This window comes from Tamandua tetradactyla, chromosome 18 (assembly GCF_023851605.1).
Source record: "Tamandua tetradactyla isolate mTamTet1 chromosome 18, mTamTet1.pri, whole genome shotgun sequence".
Taxonomy (NCBI): domain Eukaryota; kingdom Metazoa; phylum Chordata; class Mammalia; order Pilosa; family Myrmecophagidae; genus Tamandua; species Tamandua tetradactyla.
The window spans coordinates 5,031,991-5,056,074 of NC_135344.1; the positions used below are offsets into that span (position 1 = coordinate 5,031,991).

Consider the following 24,084-nt stretch of genomic DNA (forward strand, 5'->3'; position numbering starts at 1 on the left):
AAAAAACAGTAAAAAAGAAAACTAAAGTCAGCTGTAGACAGCTATAGTAATGTTAGATACAATAAATTCCTGAAATAAAAAATCTGAAAATGTTTAGTAATACCATTGTTTAGATTTGCTCTGTGGACCAGAGTGGAAGCAGTTTCAGAGGCTTCCCTTGGCCTCTGTGATGATGAAGTTTATGGCATCCAATTGGGCCAACACTGGCCCAGGGGCTGCAGGTAGCATCAGCCTTCTACCTCCTAGGGAACTTGCCTCACTGACTAGGTTAACATCAGGGAACTTGCCTCACTGACTAGGTTAACATCTAAGCTCTAATTTTATTTCCTTAAATAAAACATTTAAAGAGCAAATGTTAAAAGATGCAACTCTTCCAACAGGATTTTTTTTAAGGAAGAAAAATGCATGCCATTACCTATGAGAAGTTTCTCCCTCGAGCTCATTTCAGATTGCAAAATATTAGAGTCGAAGACTCTGTAAGAAAATGTACATTTATTTCCACCAATTAAGGGAGTTTACAGAAAGAACATTAGGCCAGTTAAGGTCTGCTGAACAAATTATCTTCAACCATTTTCTTCCCGTAAAAGCTCAAGGAACCCTCCTTCCACCAGCAAGTTTGCCTTTTTCTCACAGAAGTCCTCGAGGGTAGGGAAGGAGTCTATGTGTCCGGGGCAGTGGTGTGTCTCAGCATGGGAGGCTGCTGTGACAAATACTACACAGTGGGTTGTTTCACACTCACACAGCGGGCACTTATCATCTTGCAGTTTCAGAGGCTCGAAGTCCAAAACTGAGATGTCAGCAAGGCCGTGCTTTCTCCCCACAGTGGGTCCTGTTCTGGTGCTGGTTTTCCCCACTGCGGGGGTTGCTGGGCCGCATTGCTGCCCGAGTCGCGGTGCCTCTCTCCTTCTCTCCCTCCCCTGGAGCCCCGTGGTGCCTCTCTCCCCCTCTCCCCTTCTCTCCTGGGGTCCCGTGGTGCCTCTCTCCCTCTCTCCCCTCTCCCCTGGAGCCCCGCGGTGCCTCTCTCCCTCTCCCCTGGAGCCCCGCGGTGCCTCTCTCCCCTTCTCTCCTGGGGTCCCGCGGTGCCTCTCTCCCTCTCTCCCCCTCTCCCCTGGAGCCCCGCGGTGCCTCTCTCTCCCCTTCTCTCCTGGGGTCCCGCGGTGCCTCTCTCCCTCTCTCCCCCTCTCCCCTGGAGCCCCGCGGTGCCTCTCTCTCCCCTTCTCTCCTGGGGTCCCGGCGGTGCCTCTCTCCCTCTCTCTCTCCTGGAGTCTGCGCTTCCAGGCTCCGTTGACTGCTGGCTCCTTCCTGGGTGGCCTTCTCTCACCAACGGACCTGAATGTTTTCGGGTTCACCTTTATTCAATTGGGCTACACCTTAACTAAAAATAGTATATTTGAAAGGCCCGATATACATCACATTCGCAGGCACACAGGCTAAGATTGAGAGCATGCATTTTCATTTGGAAGGGATATCATCCAATCTACCTCGGCCGTGGGACAGTGGAAAACCTCCTGAGGAGAACATTAAAATCTTCTGAGAAGCTGGAGAGCCCTCCTGCCGCTCTTAATTGATAACCTCTGACTGAAATAATACTACCTGTGCAAAACCACAGGACATTACTCAATGCAGAGTCAGAAATCTACCCAAACATCGAAGCCAGCCATTTTCAACTGCCATTCTCTCTATATTGTTTATTTGTGAAATAAATCATTCCACCAATTTTTAAAATTGTGTCAGAGGTCATGTGAGAAGGAGTTAGTGTCCCCTCAGTTCAAGCAAAGGTTAAATGCTCAAGGATCTAAACTTAATTCTTATTTAGCCATGGTGATTTGCAAAACAGAAACAGGAAGTATTCTAAATTAACTTACAAAGAGCTCTGGCTCTCAGCCTCTGAGGAAACACAGTCACGGCTATTTCCAGGACTGGACTGGGGGATGTGTCTCAGCTCAGAAACCCCTCAAACAAGCCATCAGGAGGAACCCACTGCTGCTGTCAATCTGAAAACTAAACTTCTCAGGCAGGACAAAATGCCCTAGGGCTGCTTTCTCGAATAGAATGAATTTGGTGTTTCATGGGGGGTAGATTTTCATTCTGTTACATTCGGTCATAAGGTCAGAGTTTGTATAAAAACTCCAAGGTTGGAAATGTTGCACTTTATACTTCATGATTCATGGCACTTATCACACAGCATCTGTCTTTATGTATCTGTAGCTGTAATGGAAAAGACGCTGACTTCACTATGGAGAGAAAACACATCTCAGCATGAGTGTGCGTTTTCCACCTGCACTTGCTTTGTACCAGGGCGCAATATTCTCTTCCTTCTCAAAAAAAAGAAGGTTCCTCTGCAAGCGATGGCTGAGCAATGAGTCTATTACTGGTGGTCCTAGAGAGGAGGACAAGGGTGGGGGGCAGCATACACAGCATCTCCGATTCCCAATTAGAAGTCTCTCTTTCCACCCCTCCCTTCTGGGTGGCCTCTCCTCCTGGCCCTGCCCCCTCCTCCCTCCAGCTCACTGCAGGAATATGGCTCTGCTTCAGCCAGTGCAGTCCTGCTCACTGCTTCACTCAGCCAGGCACCGCTAGGTAAGCTAGGTCAGAGGGCAGCAGGGAAACTGCAAATAACTATGTCAAGTTTTTTTTTTTACCCCACAAATAATTGCATAATTTAAAATTCATGAAAACCAATGTATTTTTATTGGAATATATATTCTTAAGTCTATCTTCCAAGTTAAATTGTGTATTCTTCCAAAATAGAACTGTATTTTTTCTCACTTGTATAACCCTAAAATGCTGCTTCATATATAAGAGGTCCTCAATATTTGGTGAATTTAATTTTTAATGCATTTTACTTTTAGGGGAGATTTAAGTTTGCAAAAATGTTACGCAGAAAGTACAGACAGTTCCGTTATCCCACCCCACTCCCCACATGCATGGTTTCCCTTATTATTAATCTCTTGGATTACTGAGTGATATTTGTTACAGTTGATGAGCCTATACTGATAGACTGTAACTAAAGTCTATAGTTTACATTACAGTTTCTTCTTTATTGGTACAGGTTCATGGGCTTTGACAAATGCCTAATTTCATGTTCCACCATAATAGTATCACACAGAATAGCTTCACCACCCTAAAAAGTCCTGTGGCCCAGCAGTTCATCCTTCCACTCTTCCCTCTGAGCCCTTGGAAACCTCTTAACTTTTTTTTTTTTTTTTTTTTTTTTTTTTTTTTTTTTAAAGGAAAGACAGAGAGAAGGAAGGAAGGATAGAAGGAAGGAAGGAAGGAAGAAAGGGAAACATTTTCAAACATTCTCCTGTTTTATTGTATTTTGTTTTTCCGTTTTTTGTTACATGGGCTGGGGCCGGGAATCGAACCGAGGTCCTCCGGCATAGCAGGCAAGCACTTTGCCCGCTGAGCCACCGCGGCCCGCCCCCTCTTAACTTTTTAATATGGCTATAGTTTTGCCTTTTCCAGAATGTCATATATTTTGAATCGGGCACTACTCAGCCTTTCCAGACTGACCCCTTTCAACTTGGCAATATGCATTTACAGTTTGTCCATGTCTTTTGTGGCTTTATGGCTCTTTCCTGTTTTTCTGTCTGTTTTTTCTGTGCTGTGTGCTGGGAGTCACATTTCATACATTTTCCATGTGAATATCCTATTCTCGCAGCACCATCTCTTGAATGTTTTTTTTTTCTTTTGTTGTGGAATGCTTGGGCAGGGACTTGGACCCTGTCTGCCACTTGGCAGGAGAGTATTCTCCCACTGAGCCACCCATGCATCCCTCATTCCCTTTTATCAAGGAATGATGCTCCCTGGTGTGGATATGCCACAGTCTGTTTGTCCATTCACCTAGGAAAGGTAGTAAAGAAAGCGTTTAAGCTCAACAACAACAACTGCTAATATCAACAAATATTAATAACTCTTAACTACTGGACTAATCTAATCTTGGTTGCTTCCAAGTTTTGTCAATTTTGAATAAAGCTATAAACAATAATATGCAGGTTTTTATGTGGACTGAGGCTGCCAAATCTTTTGAGTAAAAACATAGGCATGAGATTGCTGGATTTTACAGTAAGCCTATGTTCAGCTTTGGAAGGAACTGCCAAACTGCCTTCCAGGTGGTTGTACCATTTTGCATTCCTGTCAGCCATGGATGACAGTCCCCACTGCTCCCCACCCATCAGCATTTTGTTTGGTGAGTGTTTGGGACTGCAACCATTCCCACAGGTGTGGAGTGGTTTCTGGTTGTTTTAATTTGCATTTCCCTGATGACATATGATTCTAAGCAACATTTTAATGTGCTTTTTTTGCCATTTGTAAATCTTTTTTGGTGAGGCATCTATTCAGATTTGTTTTTGCCCATTTTCAAGTTGAATTCTTTGTTTTCTTAATGTCAAGATTTAACAGTTCTTTTTATATTTTGGATCCAAGTTCTTTATCAGATATGTGTTTTACAAATATTTTCTCCCAGTCTGTGGCTTTTTTTTTTTTTTTAATTCTCTTAACACTAACCTTGGCAGAGCAGAATTTTTAATTTTAATGAAGTCCAAGTCATCATTTTTTCTTTGTGGAGTCTGCTGTGTATCCAAGAAGTCATCAACAAACCCAAGGTCACCTAGATATTCTCCTGTGTTATCTTCTAGAAACTTTATCATTCTATACTTCACATTTAGGTTTATGACTCATTTTGAGCCGACTTTTGTGAAAGGTGTAAGGCTATGCTGAGATTCTCTTTTGGTAACATGCGGGCATCCAGCTGTCCCAACTCCATTTGTTGAGAAGACTATCAATTCTCCACTGAGTATCCTCTTCTCCTTTGTCAAAGGTCTGTTGATTACATTTTCTTGAGTCCATTTCTAAGCAGTCTATTCTTTTCCATTGATCTATTTCTTTATTCTTTGGACAATGCTTCACTATCTTGATGGCTATAACTTTGTAGCAAGTCTTGAAGTTGTGCAGTGGCAGTCATCCAACTTTGTTCTTCAATATTGTGTTGATTATTCTGGGTCTCTTGCCTTTTCATCCAAACTTTGGAATGAGTTTGTCACTATCCACAAAATAACTTGATGGAATTTAGATTGGGAATGCATTGAGTCTGTAGATCAAATTTGTAAAACATCTTAGTAGTACTGTCTTCTTATTCACAAGCATGGAATATCTCTCCATTTATTTAGATCTTCTTCGATGTATTTCATCATAATTTTATAGATTTCTTCACATAGATCTTGTAGTTTAATTTCATTGATGGAATTCTTTTGGGGGAACACATAGATATATATTTCGAAACCCAAATTTTCATCCAAGAAACTGGAAAACCTGTTCCTAGGCGTAATACAGCAGTAATCATCATGGTCTCCAAAATTACGATATTCAAGTTCATTGCAGAACTAGTTTGTGTCCCATAAACTTCTTTATTCACATTGGAAATGCCTAGTGGATTGTTCTCTCTCTTACTCTTTGCTCTGCAGTTTTAGTTCCAGAACACAGGACTGAAATTGTTGAAATCAGCTTGCAAATGTGTGTCCTACTGGTCAGACTCCCTCCCCACTACTGCTTGCTTTGCCTCTTCACCACCTTCTTCACACCCCTGCTGGGAAAGGGAAACGGGGCTGGATCCAGTCTGTCATCCTGAATCAGTCCAGGATTTATGACTTTTTTATTCAGTAGTCATCAATTGATGAAACTCATGGTACATTTTTCTTAAGAAAAGTTTAAAAATCATTTCATAGACACATAATAAAGAATATGAAGAAATATAAAGATCCAAAAAGAGGTAACAAAGAAAATGCTATGGGTGTCCAGAGAATGTACTGAATTAGAATCACTAGAGTGTGGAGTTGAAAGTTTTTATTCTTTTATTGCTACTCCAGGTGATTGCTATCTCAGGAAGTTTGAGAAACACTAAACCAAATGGGTTTTTTTAACAGGAAAAATTCCTAAGGAAAAAAATGTATAAAAAAACAATTACTCTTTTTTCCAATTGCACTGGTTATTATGAAGAGTCTGAAAGTTTTTTTTTTAATTTCTTCTTGCTCAGTTTTTCTCCTAATTCAAGGCATTCAATATCTTTTTTCTTAAGGACGTTTTTGCTAAGAAAAATGATTTCTCAGCTAAACAAAGAGTGAACAGCTCGATTCTGTCAATAGTGCCATTTATTTATTTTGCTTTTTTCTTCCTCTCTTGGCATTTATGAAAGCCACTTCAAGCTGAAAAGATCTTGGTAGAAGAAGTAGGCAGCAAAAGCAAGTGTACTGTATGACAACTGGAGTCAAGAGAGGTTGCACTTGTACATTTTTCCCTGCTTTGTCTGAGAGGTGCTCAGCATCATAACACCAGCACGTTGATGGCAAGAGACCAAATGGGCTTCAGCATCTGTCCAGAATAGTGATAAGAGATTAAGTGCTTTGGGGAAGTGGTAGAAAAGATACAAGAAGGTTATAATCATACAATCAGGGTTTTTTTTGCACATGGAAGGACTTAAATCAAATCTAGCTGCTGAAATTTTCCTAGCAATTTGCATTAAGTGTGTGTAAAAGCACACTTGCAAAGTGCTATAGAAACTTTAACAATAGACAGAGTGAATCATGAAAGTGTTGAGAAAGGGGACTTATTGGAGTTAACTCTCACTCATAAGTGCTTAGAAGTAAGTTTGCTGATTCAATGGCTGCTTATTGGCTGATTTTCTGTTTCTCTCATTAGAATATATGATGCCTGGGGTCACAGATCTGCCTTGCTTTCCCCTCTGTGTAAACATGCTGTAAACACTCAGGGAAAATTCTTTGAATGAAAGAATTATTAATCAAGCTTCCCAACAAGAGGATATGGTCAGGTGAAAATGGTGCACTATTTACTTGTTATGTGAGAATTTACTTAATATGTGGAGATGCCCTGAAACAAATGGCTTTCTGCCAGTCTCTCTGCTAACGTTTGATGTAACAGCCTAGTGGATTCAAAGATTAACTTGCACACACAGCAACTGAATATACTTTTCATAATCTATGGTGAATTTTTCTGCAGTGAAGCATGACTATCTTACCATCCATATATTCTTAATTTATTTTTCTTTACGCTTCTTGCAGTTTTTTTTTTTCATGTTCTGTTTAACTGAGAAATTAGGATTTAAGGGATGATTTTGATGACTGAATCATTACATCGACATTCTGTTTTGCTTTCTGGTACATTGGAGTAGACAAAGGGAAACACCTGAAATCTCTATATTGTAATCCAGCTGCCTTGATCTCTGATAATGATTGTATAACTTTTAACTACTGCCTTTGTCATTGTAAAACCTCTGACTAATCTTTATTTGTACCCAGTTATCCAGTTTTTCAACCTTAGAGTCTTGTAATGACTAAAGCAGCCCCTTATGTTTATTAATAAAGGGTCTTGGGTCAGCCCAGAGCTAGCCCACCCCAAGTCCAAAGTTATCTTGATGATTGAGACTGTATCTAACTAAAGTGTGCCCACCTGGCATGCACAATAGCTCAGACTTTAATCTACAAGTCACCTAGCCCTCATTCCACCATTTTCTTACATAAGTTCTCTAACTAAGCATGTAATCAATCTGTGCATGCTCAATAATTAGATCAGCTCTAATCACATCATCTGGGGGCACTGCTCTTATTATCCTCAACTCTGTCCATCTTCTCCCCTAATAAAACTATCAGAATTATTGCAGTTTGGAGAGACAGATTTTGGGCCAATAGGCCATCTGCTCTCCTGCTACACACCTGCTAATAGACTATTCCTGTCTTTGAAACCCTGGTGTCTCAGGAATTGGTCAATTGAACGCATTGGGCAAAAGAATTCACTGCTTTTATCTGGTGGCACTGTCTATTGCCTCAGCGTCAGATGAAACCAGAGAGTGATAGATTTTCACAGTTCGTGAGGTCATCTCTCTGAGGACTGTGACCAACCTGTCTGGGACCTTCTGGGGTGGCGATGTGACTTCAAGGACCCATCCACCACCTTTTGTCTTCTATCAGCATCTAACCTTCTCCTGTGGCTGTCACCACAATACTTATCCCACTGTGGGCTGGGTGCTCCATGGGGGACTCCACCTCTTACCTCTTCCACCCTCCTGGATGCTTCCTCTGGGTTCCTTGAAGCTCGTGGCCCAACACAGGGGAAGTCTTCTTTATCTTCAGCCACTTCACTTGCTTTTCAGAGCCCACTGTTCTTTTCATGGACTACCTATGGAGACTGACTGAGGAGCTTTTAAATGATGCTTATGTCTGGAGCACTCAGACTGCTTACATCAGAGTCTCTGAGGTGGAACTGGGCACTGGCATTCATATTTAAACACACTCAGGTGAGTCTGCATTCCAGCAGAAGCTCAGCTGTTACCTGGGGATGTGGATTTCCTGGCAGCCTGCTTTGTTTCCTATTATTTCAAATATTTCTGAAATTTAAAATTTTTTCTTATTCCCACTAAACAACAACTCCTAAACCCCCCTTTCAAAATTACACACTATTTGTCTGACTGTTCCTTACTTATTTCACTCAGTATAATTTTGTCAAGGCTCAACCATGTTGTTGCATGTATCAGAACTTCATTCCTTTTAAGGGCCAAATAATATTCCACTGTATGAGTGACCACATTTTATTTGTTCAATCACTTGTGGATAGATATATGGATTATTTCCACCTTTTGGGTATTATGAATAATATTCTTATGAATATTGATATAGAAGTATCTGCTTGAGCCCATGTTTTTGTTTTCTTTGGGTATATACCTAAGCATATAATGCTGGGCCATATGACAATTCTATATTTAACTTTTGAGAAACCATCATGCTGCTTTCCACAGTGGCTGCACCATTTTACATTTCCACTAACAATACATGAAGTTTCTTATTTATCCATAGCCTCTTCAACACTTGTTATTTTCTTTCTTTTTTTAAATAGTACCCATCCTTCTTGGTATGAAGTGGTGTCTCATTGTAGATTTGATTTACGCTTCCCTAATGGCTAATGAATATTGAGCATCCTTGATCGTGCTTATTGGACATTTGTATAACCTCTGTGGAAAATTGTTCAAGCCCTTTGACCATTCTCAAAGTTGGATTTTTTTGTTGTTTGGTTGTAAGTGTTGCATAGATATTCTGCACGTTAGCCCTTATCAAACATGTGATTTGCAACTATTTTCTCCCCTTCTATTGGTTGTCTTTGCACTTTCTTGATAATGTCCTTTGATATGCAGGAGTTGTAAGTTCGACAAAGTCAAATATATCTATTGTTTATTTTGTTGTTCATGCTTTTGATGTCATATCAAAGAATCCACTGCCAAATCCAGAATCATGGAGATCTGCTCCTATATTATCGGCAAAAGGTGTTATGGTCTTATCTTTTATATTTAAGTACTTGGCCCATTTTAACTAAGTTGTGTCTACAGTATGAGGTAGGGTGTCCAACTTTATTCTTTTCCATTTATATATTTACTGAAGAGACTAATCTTTCCCCATTGCACACCCTTGGCACCTGTGTCACAAATTCACCATATATATGTGGGTCTATTTGTGAATATTCAGTACTGCTCCATCAGTCTCTGCATCTACCTTATGCCAGCACTGTAGCATTGTGGGACCTCTTAAGGGCGGCTGCCTCCACTCCCATTCCATGTTCTAAAAAGCTCAGCTATTGGAGCAAGTACCCTCACTATGTGTTCTCACTTCCAAGACGGCTGTCCTCTTCCTTCCCTGAAGGTACTGCAGCACCTCTCATCACTGTTATATACCCATTTTGTGGTCATGCTTTCTTAGTCAATAATGATTCCAATAGCTGACTAACTGTTACACTCTTCAACATTATTTCTGCTTTAAAATTCAGTGATCTGAACATTCACATGAATGAGTCATCTAACACCATTCAAATGAATGAGTCATCTAACACCATGGCTTCTGAACTCTTACGTGGACTTAGCTCCCAGTATCTCTTCCTCTACCTTATTCAGCTACCCACTTTGTCATATAAAATAACTGTACCAACTCCAAGTAATTCACTCTCCAAGATCAATTTCTAATGCCCTGATAATTTATTCTAAATCTCAATGGCCTTCTGACCTCATTCAGTCTCTGATCTATTCACCCCTCCTATCTCCCACCTTTAGCCATTGTAACTCTTGTAGCTTAACTTCCTACATTACTCAACCTAGATTCCAGATTCCAGCACGGTATAGATTCACAAACATTTAAACTTCCTCATGCATCTCTCTCTGTGTCAGAACCTCGACTCCACTTAAATAAAAACCTCAACCTACTCTGTGCCAGAACTTGAACTCTGAAGTCTGTTGGAGAAATAAAATCATACTTAAATTTAGGACCACAAATACCATAGGGATACCATATTAATAGCTCTACCGTGACTTTTCAGGGTATTTTTGTCCTATGTTTCAAGATACATATTTTATACTGTCTTCTCTCTCTTCAAATCTCCAACCCCTGCCTCTCTTTAATTTATTGTGCACTTCATGAAGAAATTTTGCAACAAGAAAATATCAGTTTTCTTACCACCATCAAATTTACCACTCTATTTATGTGTATATCCACATAGATACCCATATACTCTGGCTTTCCTCCTATTTTCATAAAAGTCATGTTCCTTGCTTCTATTTAAAGCCAACTCCTCTCCAGATGCAACTTTTCCCTCCACTGTAAAATATTTTTATCTGCAATCATCTCTTATCTTTGTCATATCACCAATTTCTTTTCTTGTACTGGATCATTCCCATTAGCACACAAATAAACATCAATGCCATGTACATCAATTGGGATTTTATATGACTGAAGTTAGTAGTCAATTTTTTTTATCCTTAGTTAGCACAACCTGCCACAGATTTGGGCAGAATTAATCCCTTTTCTCTCTAGAAATACTGTGTTCTGTAGGTTTCCATGGCACAACAGTTACTCCGTTTCATCCTCCCTCACTACTGCCCATTCTTAGTCATTTAGCTTGATTCTCTGACCATAACTCAGATGGGAGAATGTCTCAGGACTCTGTCTTCAAATTCAGAAGGTAGAATTCTAAAACTGTCCCTGCCAGATTCTTGTGTCTTGGCTGTTCAATCACATGCTGATGTGAACACTGCCATGATGAGACTTGAAGATGCAAATAAGGCTACTAATCAGGTGCTCCTGAGTGAAGAGATGACCCTGGATTACCCAGGTGGGCTGGCTCAGGGTTATCACAGCAGACCTTCAAGGCAGAGAAGGAAACAAAAGGGTCAAGAGGAGAGACACTTCAAATAAGTAAAGACAAGAATGTGAACAAATCTCAAATTGTTATTTGTTGAGCTTATATTCTATCGTTTGCAAGGGCATTTTATCTTTATAGTTACTAAGGACAAAAGAGAAAGAAAGGGGCAGAAAAAGTACTTGAAGAAATCATGATTGAAAACTTCCGAATCAAATAAAAAGACGTCAATATACATATCCAGGAATCTCAACAAACTCCAAGCACGATAGACGCTGACAGATCTAAACTAAGACAAATAAAGCACAGCTGTCAAAACCCAAAGCCAAAGGGAGGAGTTTGAAAGCAGCACGAGAGAAGCGACTTGTCACATGCAAGGGGTCCCCAATAAGATTAACAACAGGTTACTCACAGCAAAACAAAACAAAACAAAATTCAGTCCAGAAGACAGTGGGGTGGCATGTTTAAGGGCCTGGAAAATAACTCTCCAATGAGAGTTCTATATCCATCAAAAATGAAAGAGAATTTAAGACATTTAGAGATAACCAGAAGCTGACCGAGTTCATTCTCGACCTGCCCTGTAAGAAACGTAAAGGAAGTTCTTCAGGCTGAAATAAAAGGGCCCTAAAGAGGGACATGAGGCCCTCAGACAAAACACTGGCAAAGCTTACTATAAGGGTAATAGAGACTCCTCTCAGCGTACTTTCAGTCTGTACCTGCGTTTTCTCCCCCTATGACTTAGCAGGCAACTGGGTGAAAGGATATTGTAAGTCTATGTTAACAGGCATTCACTGCATAAAGATGTGATCACATGGGCAATGAGAGGGTAATTCAGTGGTAGAATTCGCACCTGCCATGCGGGAGACCTGGGTTCGATTCCCGGTCCATGCAATGACCCCCAAAAAACCAAACAAGCAAAGCAAATATACAATTCAATGAATGGTGCTGCAATAACAGGACACTCACATGGAAAAATAACGAAATGTGTCCCTGCCATACAGCAAAGGACAGATATTGTATGATTTCTCTAATACCTATCAAATTCACAGAGACAGAAATCAGTTTACACACTTTTGATGTGGGGGTAGATAATGGGGACTTAATGCTAAATGATTATGAGTTTTGATTTGGGATGATGAAAATAGTCTGGAAACTACCTAAAGTTGTAGGTATTATCAGCATACTGAATGTCAAAGAATTGTCCAGTAAAATGGTCAGAATGAGTTTTATATTATGCATAATTTACCACAAGTAAAAATAAGCAAAGCATTTAAAATGACAGTAAAATAAAATCACATTATATTTTTTACTACGTGAAATATTTTTCCCAAATACTAAAACTATGACTTGTACATGTGAGCCTGTTTATAAAAATTTTCACATCTTACAATTGGAAATAAAGAAGCTATGCTCTTCAAGCATTACATTGAGAATGAAATAAGCAGAACTGTCAGCCACTTCAAACTCAAAACAGATTCAATTCTACACTTGTGGAAAGCTTACAAAAAGGTAACCAGATTCTCCACCAAAATTTAAGTTTCTGAAAGATGGGCCAGCACAAAGGTGATTGTCAGAGAGGAGTCAATATCTTCTTGGAAAATATCCCTTTCCTACTGTCAGTTGTGCTAAGATATTTGAATAAATAAATAAAACCTTAGCTAAATGGCTGGCAGCTCTTTCAGGTTTGATTCCAAGAACCATGGGTTTAGCTCATTCACATTGAACGCACATATGATCTTTCATCTTCTTTGTATTCTCTCACACCTCTTTTTACTTAATATTTATAAAAGCCTTGCAAATTAGGAAGGCAAAAATGATTCTTCGCAAGGAACAGATTCATGGCCTTTAGATGATTCACATCCTTTAAGGTCATCCACAGCAGAGCCAAGGAAAGAGCTCAAGGCTCCAGTATAACAATTCTCTGCTTTTTCCACCTAACTCTGCCTACATTCAAAATCAAATGGGACACTGTTTCTCAGGGTTAAAAAGTGGGGTCTCTGTGCCGCTCTGTTCTGGTTTGCTAGTTGCTGGAATGCAATATAACAGAAATGGAACGACTTTTAACAAGGGGAATTTAATGAGTTGCTGGTTTACAGTTCTAAGGCCGAGAAAATGTCCCAATCAAAACAAGTTTATAGAAATGTCCAATCTAAGGCATCCAGGGAAAGAAACCTTGGTTCAGGAAGGCCAATGAAGTTCAGGGTTTCTCTCTCAAGTGGAATGACACATGGTAAGCATAGTCAGGGCTTCTGTCTCTCATCTGGAAGGGCACATGGCGAACATGACATCATCTGATAGCTTCTTCTCCTGGATTCCGGTTTCATGAAGCTCCCTGGGAGGCGTTTTCCTTCTTCATCTCCAAAGGTTGCTGGCTGGTGGACTCTCTGCTTGGTAGTGTAGCTCTCTCTGAATATCTCATCCTCCAAAATATTTCCTCTTTTATAAGACTCCAATAAACCAATCAAGACCCACCCAAATGGGTGGAGACATGTCGTCCCCTAATCCAGTTTAACAACCATTCTTGACTAAATCACATCTCCAGGAAGATGATCTCATTACAGTTTCAAACATACAGTATTGAATAGGGATTATTCTACCTTTATGAAATGGGATTTATATTAAAACATGGCTTTTCTTAGAGGGCATACTTCCTTTCAAACCAGCACATGCTCCTTCCCAGTCTAATGCCTGCTTTCACTGGACATTGCATCTTGGCCAGAACCTGACCACCTCACAGCTTTTCTAAGCAGCTTTTCCTAAAACAGAAGTTGACCCAAAGCTGTGAACTTTCTTCTCATCCTAGTTATAGACTGGGGTCAATAATCAATATTCTCTTTAGCATATGGTTGTTACAGAGCAAAGAACATGACTAGAAAAAGTGCACTGGCATGAAGCACGGAGGCAGTAAAAGGCAAATAGGGAAAGCCACTACAGCGCAACCCTGGTGCGGTGGTGCTTCTGAAACGGTCAACTCTAAGCAGCTCAGAATGACTTGCACAACACCAGAATGGCAAAGAATTATTTCATCATGTTTTCTTCTCCAGAGTCTGCTGAGGCCTCCAGCAGTCTAGATTCCAATGAAGGAAGAGCTTCCAAGAAAAGATAAAATTGCTGCAGGTGTAAAAGCAAGAGAAACCTCCAGCCAGCCTGTGCTTGTTGTCAGTTGAACCGCCTTCTCTGATGAGAACCGTCATCACTGCTTCCGATGACGTCATCCATCACTGGAGGAGCGGACCTGGGCTTCCTTTAGGCATTCTCATCATGGCAATTTCCTTTCTGTATCTTCTTCATTCCCACAATTATCGTTCACTCGCTACATGCAAACGATCTAGATGAGGGGCTGATAATGATAAGACTGTAAGAAATGGTTGTCTTTTCTTACATGGAATTACAATTTTAACTGTTGACAAGAAAATCTTCAAAATGACAAAATTCTAAGGTTGACTGGAGACTTTAAAGGAAAGAGATTCAAACAGCAATACCAAGAAGTTGGCAGTTATTTATATGAATTAAATCATATAGGCATGGCAGGGTAACTCTGGGTTCTTTTATTCAATAAAAGCTTGATGGAAGAAATCAATTAGCATAGAAGCCCTGGGCTAATCTTTTTAAAGACACATTGTGTTACAAAACAATTTTATCTCTCTGATTTTACAAGGAACCCCTGTGCATAGCTCCATCATAAACACTCATCTTCTGAAGCAGATACCAGCTGCTTTAATGACATGGCCATTGGAAATCCATTCAGTAGCTTGGACATGTCCCCAAAGACATTCGCCTGTATTTTTTTCAGGTTCCCCTAAATGACAGAGTAGGAAGAGCTCTTGGGTCAAAATAGTTTATTTGGAAGCTGAGTTTGGAAAGCAGACATGAGGAAGTAGAGGGAGTAACTAAGAAAGGAGGAAAAGTCAACTTGAGATTACCTTATTGAAGTTGCTAACATAATGAATCAGACCTGGTTCCACTGGGATCTCTGAGAAGCATGTGGGTTGTCCATCAAAACCACCCTTGTGGAGATGGGAGGCTGCACCCACAGACCAGTGGTTTAATGGAGGTTGCAGTAGGCAGAATTCTAAATATGATTTCCTCAGCCCACTAAGGTTCCAGGAGTATGCAAAGTGATGAGATAAAACTCCTGTGGTTATGTCATGATACATGGCATGGCTGACATTATGTACAAAGACTATTTCATTGCTCCTGGTCGAATCATACAGGCCATTAAAAGCAGAGGTTTCCACAACCAAGAGAGATCCAAAGTAGAGGGATTTGCGGCACCATCGCTGCCCACCAGAGAAGGGCTGTGAGCAGCCTTAGGAGCTGAGAAAGGGCTCCAGCTGACAGCCAGCAAAGAAACAAATCTTAGTCCTACGACCGCGGGAACTAAAGGCTGGCTTCCTCCTGGGGCTGGCACCTTCTGGCGTGTCGGCAGTCTTTGGGAGTCCTTGGCTTTTCTGTCACATGGCAGTGAACATGGTGCATCTTCTCTTCTGGGTTCCCTTAACTTCCACTTCCCCGTTCTCCCTCAGTGTCCAATTTCCTTTGCTTGCAAGGACTTCGGTCATATTGGGTGAAGGCCAACCCTCACTCACCTTAGTTATGAACATCTTCTAAGGTCCTATTTACAAACGAGTTCACCCACAGGACCGGGGGCTGGGACCTGAACGTGTCTTTTATGGGGGGCATGATTCAATCTCAGCACCAGCCATCACTGTTCTTTTGGCCATGGGAGGTCCTAAGCAGGGCGTCAGCGAGCCCACGTGTTCTGATCCCCTTGAGATAACAACTGGGTGATGTAAAGGTGCTGAGTCTGTGGTACCTCCCCTAACAGCAGTGAAAACTAAGACAGTCTTCCATCACCTGCCTTTCCAGGTCACGTAGGCCAGCTGTCTCCTACAGCTTCAGAGGCCACCTATGGGAAGAGGCTGGAAAGACCAGGGAGGTTGGGGCAGCAGGGGGCCACCCTCAGCCCAGGCTTGCAGGACATTCCCGTCGCTGCTGCAATCAGAGGTGGGTCGGGGGCACAAGGGCACTTGCCAATTCCTTGTCTCTGGTTCCAGAACTGTTTGACCCTGTTCACTGTCTGGAGTCCTGCCTTTTTCTTTCTATTCCCTGGTCGTCGATAGGGAAGAAGGGTCTCTACCTCTGTGTCTAGCTCATTTATTTATTTCTAATAAAGAAATGGGCCTCATGAAAAGAAATAAGTTGGAAACAGGCATTTTTTTCTCCCTACATCTTTTTTTTTTTTACAGAAGTTGTAGGTTTACAGGAAAATGGTGCATAAAATACAGAGCTTCCGCCTACCACTCTATCATTAACACTTTGAATCAGTGTGGTTCAGTTGTTACAGTTATTGAAAGAACATTTTTATAATCGTACTATTAATTATAACCTATCCTTTACAATAGCATTCACTGTTTGCATTGTATAGTACTGTTTTTAGACTTTATTCTAGTAACATATATGTGTCGAAAATTTCTCTTTCATCCACATCCAAATATATAATCCAGTGCTGTTTGTTACATTCACAATGTTGTGCCACCATCATTGCCGTCCATTACCAAAAACTGTCATTTTACCATCCCAGTTCGCCCTTCCTTGAGTATACAGGTGCTCTAGTGAGTGCATAAGCCATAGTTATACCAGCTACAGGGCCCCTTCTAGGCACGGTGCCCACATTGAAAGACTTCTTCTCTGATAGTGGTGCCATTGATCTAGCTATAATTGGGTTTTAATTAGACTCCTTTTTCACCAATTATGAGCTGAAGCCTCACTTTTTTTGCTATTAGGCTGCTGGGCATGTTGTCACATAATGAACTGGCTGCTGGCTGTCCATGACATTAAGTTCTCTGGTCCATTATGCCAATTCTGTAGCCAGACATCTAATGGTTAAAAACGAGTCACGAAGGCAGTCCTGTATTACTACAGAAAAATTATGTCTTCTCTTAGACAAAGCATGAAAGGAGAAAAGAGGACATTATCTGAATATTTAGGTGTTCCAATCTTGCCTAAGTTGTAGAAGTGGGGAACCTCCCTTTCGTGATGCCATCTTTGTATAGTGTCCCCACTATTCACACCCCAAAATCTTGAATGTGACTTATTTGGAAGATGGGTCTTTATTAGTTACAATAAGGCTGTGATGGGTGAGAGGGGGACTACTACAGTATCAGAAAGGGAATTTGGACACAGACACGCAGACATAGAGAGAGGGCAGCATTCTGCAGATGGAGGCGGAAATTGGAGGGGAGTGCTGAGGATGGCTGGATGCCCCCAGACCCTGGGAGAGTGGCTTGGGCTGGGCTGGTCCAGAGCCTGAGCAGCCCACAGGCCAGCCCCTGCCCTCAGCCTTTCTGCCCCCAGACCCCACACAAGACAGTTCTGTTGCTTTAAGCGTCCCAGTTTGTGGTCATTTGCCATGGAAGTCCTAGGAAGTAACACAGTAGGCAAGACACTTGGTTAATTGAAAGAGACAAATTAGAAAACAGTTTTAAAATTTTGATCTAATATTTCAAAATATTTTTGAAACTCTGCACGGGGACTCTAAGTGAAATACATCAAATTGTGACCAGTCTTCTGGACTGACATTGGCAGAACCGCATTTCATTTTCAGAAATCTATTCTGTACAATGAATCAAAACCAAAATACAAAAGAAAGTTTTGTTTATTGCAGTCTTATTTATTAGAAAAACGGAATGGAAAGGACATTTGACAAAAATGAAATGTACAGTTTCTCTGTGTCTGTATATTAGAGGTTGGGATGCAGCTGTGAGCCAAAAGAAACAGAGCAGCGCCGGGCGCTTCCCCCAGCGGGTTCTGGAAAACTGCGGACGGGGTGGGGGGGGGGTGAGGTGGGAGAGGGGCGCGTGCCCCAGGAGCACCCGGCTTCCTGAGGGGCTGGGGAGCCTGAGCCGCCACCCGAAGGGCAGCCGTTTTCCAGGTGTGCCCCGGGACCCGCAGTGCGCGCAGCAGCACCCGAGAACTGGCTAGAAAGGCAGATTCCAGACTGCCGTTAAGACTGGGCGGACAGGCGGCTGGACCCCCTGCTGCCGCGACCAGGGATGCGTGGGGGGGAAGGGCGGGGTGGGGGCAGCGCTCAGGGCGACCCTGCCCTGCCCTGGGAGGCCCCGCGCAGAGCCGGAGGAACGGGTCGGAGAGGAGCGGGTGGCCCGGCCCCGCGGCTCCGCCTGCCCCGCAGTTGGGGTGCGGAGGGCGTCGCTCGGTTCTTTGGCTAGGGGTCCCCGGCCATCGTGGAAGACGAGCCCCACCCTTCGCAAGGACGCCCTCGCTCAGGGCCCAGGGCTGCTCTCTGCTGCAGGGGGCGCCGGGGCTTTGGCGAGGACGGGGTCGGGGGCCCTTCCCCCGGGACAAGGGGGACGCGGGGCTCAGGTCTAACCTCCTACCAGCGAGGGAGACTGTCAGGGGCCCAGAGCCGCCCCCCCCACGCAGGCCTGAGGGCCGCAGGTGGGTGACCCCGAAACACCCATCCTGTGGTCTGGCCATGTCCCCGGGGAGGCTGTGGCCACCAGGTCCATCGGTCACTCGGGAGGGTCCCCAATGGGGCACAGGTCGCCATTCCCCAAGCCCAGAGTTGGCGGATTTGGGTGCACGGTGGAATCCCCATTGCACATCTCAGATGTGGGAAGGAAATAGATCTGCAAAACAACCTTATAAAGACGTTAAAGTGTCTCCACGAGGGGTTACAAAGCACATGAAGGTCCAGGAGACATGGCTCAGCCAGATGACCAAATTCAGTCACCTGCGGGGACACAGAACTTGGAACAGCTGCTTCATACTGTTCTGAAAGAAGCAGAGGACACTCTGCAACTGCTGGGAGTGCACAAAGAAGGGGCAGACATGGCTCAGCCAAATGCCCAAGATAAATTATCCAAGGGGACTCAGAATTCAGAGCAACTAATTTAGGTTTTTCATAGTGATATGAAAGATATCAAGAAGTTACTAGAGGAGCATAATGAAGAATTTGAAAGAATAAATAGAAAAATATCAGATAAAAGATATGGTAGACCAAATTAAAAACATGTTAGAGATTCAGAACAATAGATTTCAAGAGACAGAAGAAAGAATAAGCAAATTAGAAGACGAGACAAATGAACTTGAATGCTCAAAAGAATAAATGGTAAAAAAGATGAAAAAAAAAGAAACTCGACTTCAGGGAAATGATAGACAACGTGAATTGTAGAAATATAAGAATTATTGGTGTCCCAGAGGGAGAAGAGAAGAATAAAGAGATAGGAAGGGAAGTTGAAGATAGAATGGGGGGAAACTTCCCAACCCTTATAAGGATATAAATGATCAAACAAAGAATCCCAAATAGAGTAAATCCAAATAGGCTTACTCCAAGACATACACTTATCAGAACATCAAATCTTGAAGAGAAACAAAAAGTCATGAAAACAGCAAGAGAGGTGAAATGTATTATATACAAGGGAAATTATCTTAGACTGTTCTCGACTATTCATCAAGTATATGGAGGTGAGAAGGCAGTGGTATGATACATTTAAGATTCTGAGTGAGAAAGACTTTGAACCAAGAATTCTTTATCTTGCCAAATTGTCCTGCAAAATTGAGGGAGAGTTTAATATCTGCACAGATAAACAATGACTGCAAGAATTTGCCACCAAGAGAGCTACCTTACAGGAAATATTAAAGGGAACTCTGTTGAGTGAAGAAAGACTAGAGAGGGAGGCCTGGAGGAGGGCACAAAATTGAAGACTATTAGCAAGGGTAACTTAAAGGATAAAAAGTAAGAGAGGAAAAAGAACATACAGATCTCATAAAACTTTAGGATAAGGCACTAGACCCAAGAACTACTTTTACAGTAGTAAATTTAAATGTTAATGGACTAAACTAACTAAAAGTCAGAGATTGACAGACTGGATTAAATAATATGATCTCTCTATATGCTGCTCATAAAAGACTTATCTTAGACCCAAGGATACAAATAGATCGAAAATATAAGATGGAAATGGATGTTTTAAGCAAGCTGTCACCAAAAAAAGGCACAAGTAGCTATAGCAATCTCAGATAAAATGTATTTTAAACGTTATGATATTATGAGATAAGTTTTTCATACATTAATTGTAAAAAGATTTGTATCTTTATATTTTTCTGAAATAAAAACCTTGAAAATGTTCAGTAACATATGTCATTTCTATAGCAAAGATGAGTTTCTATTAACTTTCTGCTTGATATTTCGGGAATGTACACAGTTTTGATAGCTAATCAAATAGTAATTAAGTTAGGGGTTAAGATTAAAATTCCAGGAACTCTGATATCTGTATCTCTAGAATTTTTCTTGGTTTGCCTTAATTTTAAATTGGTTTATGATACATACTGTATAAATAAAGGCTTTACAATGATTTTGTTTTACTTAAAATGCTGAAAATAAAGTATACCATTCAGTTGCAAAAAAAAAAAAAGAGGGACATGGCAAAAGGCTATGGAAAGGCTTCAGAAAAGAAAAAGAGAGGCAAGTATAGTAGGATTTTAAAAGTAGACACAAAAACCAATTGAATAAAATATTTGATTAGTCTAATATCTCAAAAAAACAAAGAAAGAAACATGGATCCCTTTTTCTTTCCAGTGTCTTGATTTCTCATCCAGTTTGCTGATTCCTTCTTATGCCTGTCAAAATCTGCTGGGTTGGAAGCACCAGCTGATTTTTCATTCCAATTACTGTACTTTGCATCTGCAGACTTTCAGTTTGGTTTCTTTTTATAACATCCTCCTTTGTTCAGACAACATTTTCTAATTTTCTTTAGTTCTTTGTATATGGATTCCTTTAGCTCAATGAACATTTTTAAAACAGTTAATTTAAGGTCTTTGGCAAATTTTACTAATGTATGAGCTTCCTTAGGGATGGTTTTTGGCAAATTGTTTTATTCTTGTCAATGGGCCAAACTTTCCCGTTTCTCTTTCTTTTTGCATGTATTTTTCGTTTTTTTGTTGAATATTTGACATTCCGAATATTATGTTGTTATAACTCTTCCTTCTAGTTCACCTACTCCTCTGCGATTGCTAGGGATTTTTTGTGTGTTTGTTTTGCCTGTTTTTATTGCTTAGGGATGGAACCATCAATTTCCGTCATTTACAAACTAGTTTTTCCTCCCAAATGGAGAAGTGAAAGATAAGAGAGGAAAAAAACACTGTCCTTCCTGACTCTTCTGCCGCTGCTGTCCAAGACGAGTTGGACCAATGGCCACCTTCAGAGCAGCCCCTGGCCATCTGAAGTAGCTGATCAAGAGCAGTGGAGGCGATCGGACCACAGCCCTGGAACTTGGAGAACTAGGTCCTTACAGACCACCCTCACACCAGATGGGATCCGGGGAATGATAGTCACTGTAGGGAAGGCACAATTCACCATATGCACTACAATTTACCTGCCTCCCCCTGCAGCAATCCCCAGGAGCTGTTCAGTGTCCCACCAGGCACCAGAGTTTCAACCTGACTGAGCCGAAGGCTCCTGCCAGGGCAGTGGTTGTTTTGGCAGAGGGATTGATTTCTTCCTGTGCTATCTTCCCACACTCTCTTCATTTCTAAATGTTGAATAATAATCTGTCAGAAGGGGAATTAAAAGGAAATATCTCATTAAATTCAAACTAGGCATTTAATTTCATCATGCCCTAGTTTCAAAATTAAAATAGGAAATCTTTATGAAGAACTCAAGAAAACAAGCAATCATCAATATACAATTGAACTCAAGAGAGGATACATTTTATTCTTAAAATTATCCTTACACATATAGTTATCCAAAAGAAAATATTAACCTCTATTATCCCATGATAACTCATTTGAGTAAGCGAGTGTTTAGAGGGTTTCATTTGTTAGGGTAGTTCCTGGGGATTGTTATATTCTATTACTTCCTTGGAATCTAAACCCACTGTTTGAATCAGAAAGAATGTTTCCCTTTACCTCTATTCTTCTTACTACTTCCTCAATCAATTACCTAGAATGAAACATTGTATGCAAGGATTCCATTATTCAAAATGTTGCATTAATGGGGGTGGTGGTGCACAGTGACTCAGCAGGCAGAGTTCTTGCCTGCCATGCCGGAGACCTGGGTTCAATTCTCTGTGCCTGCCCATGCAAGAAACAAACAAACAAAAAGGAATCTTGCATTAATGAAATTTTTAATATTCTAAATTGACAGGAACTTTGCTTTTTAAATAAGATTTTGTTTTTTTATTTGATACATTGAAGCACAAATAAATTTTTAAATGCAAGTCTGCTAGTTACAAATGAAATTCTGGTCATTCCCTTTAGAATGACACTCAGCTTTTGCAATTCAGAATGAATCTACTCCGAAATCCTTCTGCTTTGAATCGCTAATCACATCCTCATCCCTCAGTCAGTTGTAGCAAAGAGAAGTCGCACATAGGAGTGGGATCATCCAGTGCTTTGGAAATTCTGACATGGTTTGAACCTCATTGGGAGAGATTAGAATTTGATCCTCATGGCTCAAATATGTCTGGTATTACTCATCATAATTTATTCCAATTAATAAAAGCCATAATAAAGGAGTGGTACAGGCCAGAAGATCAGAGGTCATTTTTAAATGTCCTGAGGATGGCACTTTGCCTTCTCTTACCCAGTGGCGGTGTTCAGCATTGTCCTTGGATCCCAGGCCCTCAGATTCTGCCCCACCTAGGACCTCAGATAAGTCAGTAACAGACTGTTTCTGGGTGAGTCTGGATGGTTTGGGTGGGCCTGGATTTTCTGTCATAGGGTCTTCAAGAGGACGAAAAGAGAGCCAAAGTCATGGGTGCACTGGAAGCCCTCCCAGTAGACATGTGGTAGACCTTCTGTTTGCTCAGCGAGGACAGGGAACCTGCCAAGAGAAAACTGCCAACCACCCATGCCTTACGACCTCCAGTCTCCTTGGGATATATTATCCGGTTTTTTATGAGATACTAGTCTGGACAGTCTGGAGTTAGATGACTGATTTTCCCGTCAAATCCTTTACTCTTTCATCAATCAACACACTGAACTTGAAATTTCAGTAACATTTGTTAATATAATAGCATTTTATAAATATCCTGTTCGCAAGGTGATAATTGTGGCAACATCTTATATGTGTGAGAGATGGATAGTCTACTAACTACAGTCAGTGAGCAAGAAGGAAACCCAGGGAGATAGAGAACAGTGGTTATGTAGAAATTCAGGACAAAATAAGGGACTTTACTGTCATGGAAACTGAAATTCTGTTTCAGTGAAATCCGCCGAATGGCTACAACAAAGTTCTGCCCAAGTCCCTGGAGCACAGAGTGAGGAGTGTGCAGGAAGGGACATTTAATCAGCTACACACAAAAGCTGAGCACATGATGCCTGTGGACAGGAGCTGCTGGTGGCTCCACCTGAGACGAAGCTGGAGGCCAGGGCACTCAGCCCCCAGTCCTGCTGCCCACCAGCTGACGGTTTGGTGTCTCCTCATGCACTTACTTGCAGGCACATTCGTTCACAGGCCTCCTTCTACTTTCTATTCCATGCAGCGCACGTCACAGTGCATACTATTGAACAAAAACATCAATAAAGTCCAGTTGATTCACTCCATAAATTAACAGTGTAACATGGAAGAAAATAGAGAACTTACGTATACCATAAGATGAATAAATGAAAGAGGGTTTCACAAAGGAGAGGAAGGGGCAGAAGGAAGATGCAGGATTCAAGTGTATTCTGCAGGGGAATAAATATAAATTGGGAAGATAAGAACAAAATGAGTACTTTTTTATTGTGTAGTGGAAATGAAACTTGTGGGTATCACATGGTTAAATTTAATGAACCAACTGTTACCTTACATTTTATGCACAGAGTAAGTTGTGGCAGTAAGCAGGTCTGTGGGTTCATTACCAGGCTCCATTGAAAATATTACCTTTGCAACCTTCA

At 41.4% G+C, this 24,084-nt stretch overlaps 1 long non-coding RNA gene across 1 annotated transcript in view; it reads right to left on the bottom strand.

The window, feature by feature from the left end:
- Window positions 1-6,141: 6,141 nt before the first annotated feature.
- The window catches only part of LOC143662493 (uncharacterized), a 35,342-nt gene continuing 17,399 nt past the window's right edge, over window positions 6,142-24,084 (bottom strand). Inside the window, exons 2-3 of the long non-coding RNA XR_013165348.1 lie at window positions 21,582-21,756; window positions 6,142-6,369 (exon numbers count right to left, since the gene is read on the bottom strand). This is a non-coding gene — a long non-coding RNA (uncharacterized LOC143662493). The remainder of the gene's footprint in view (window positions 6,370-21,581; window positions 21,757-24,084) is intronic.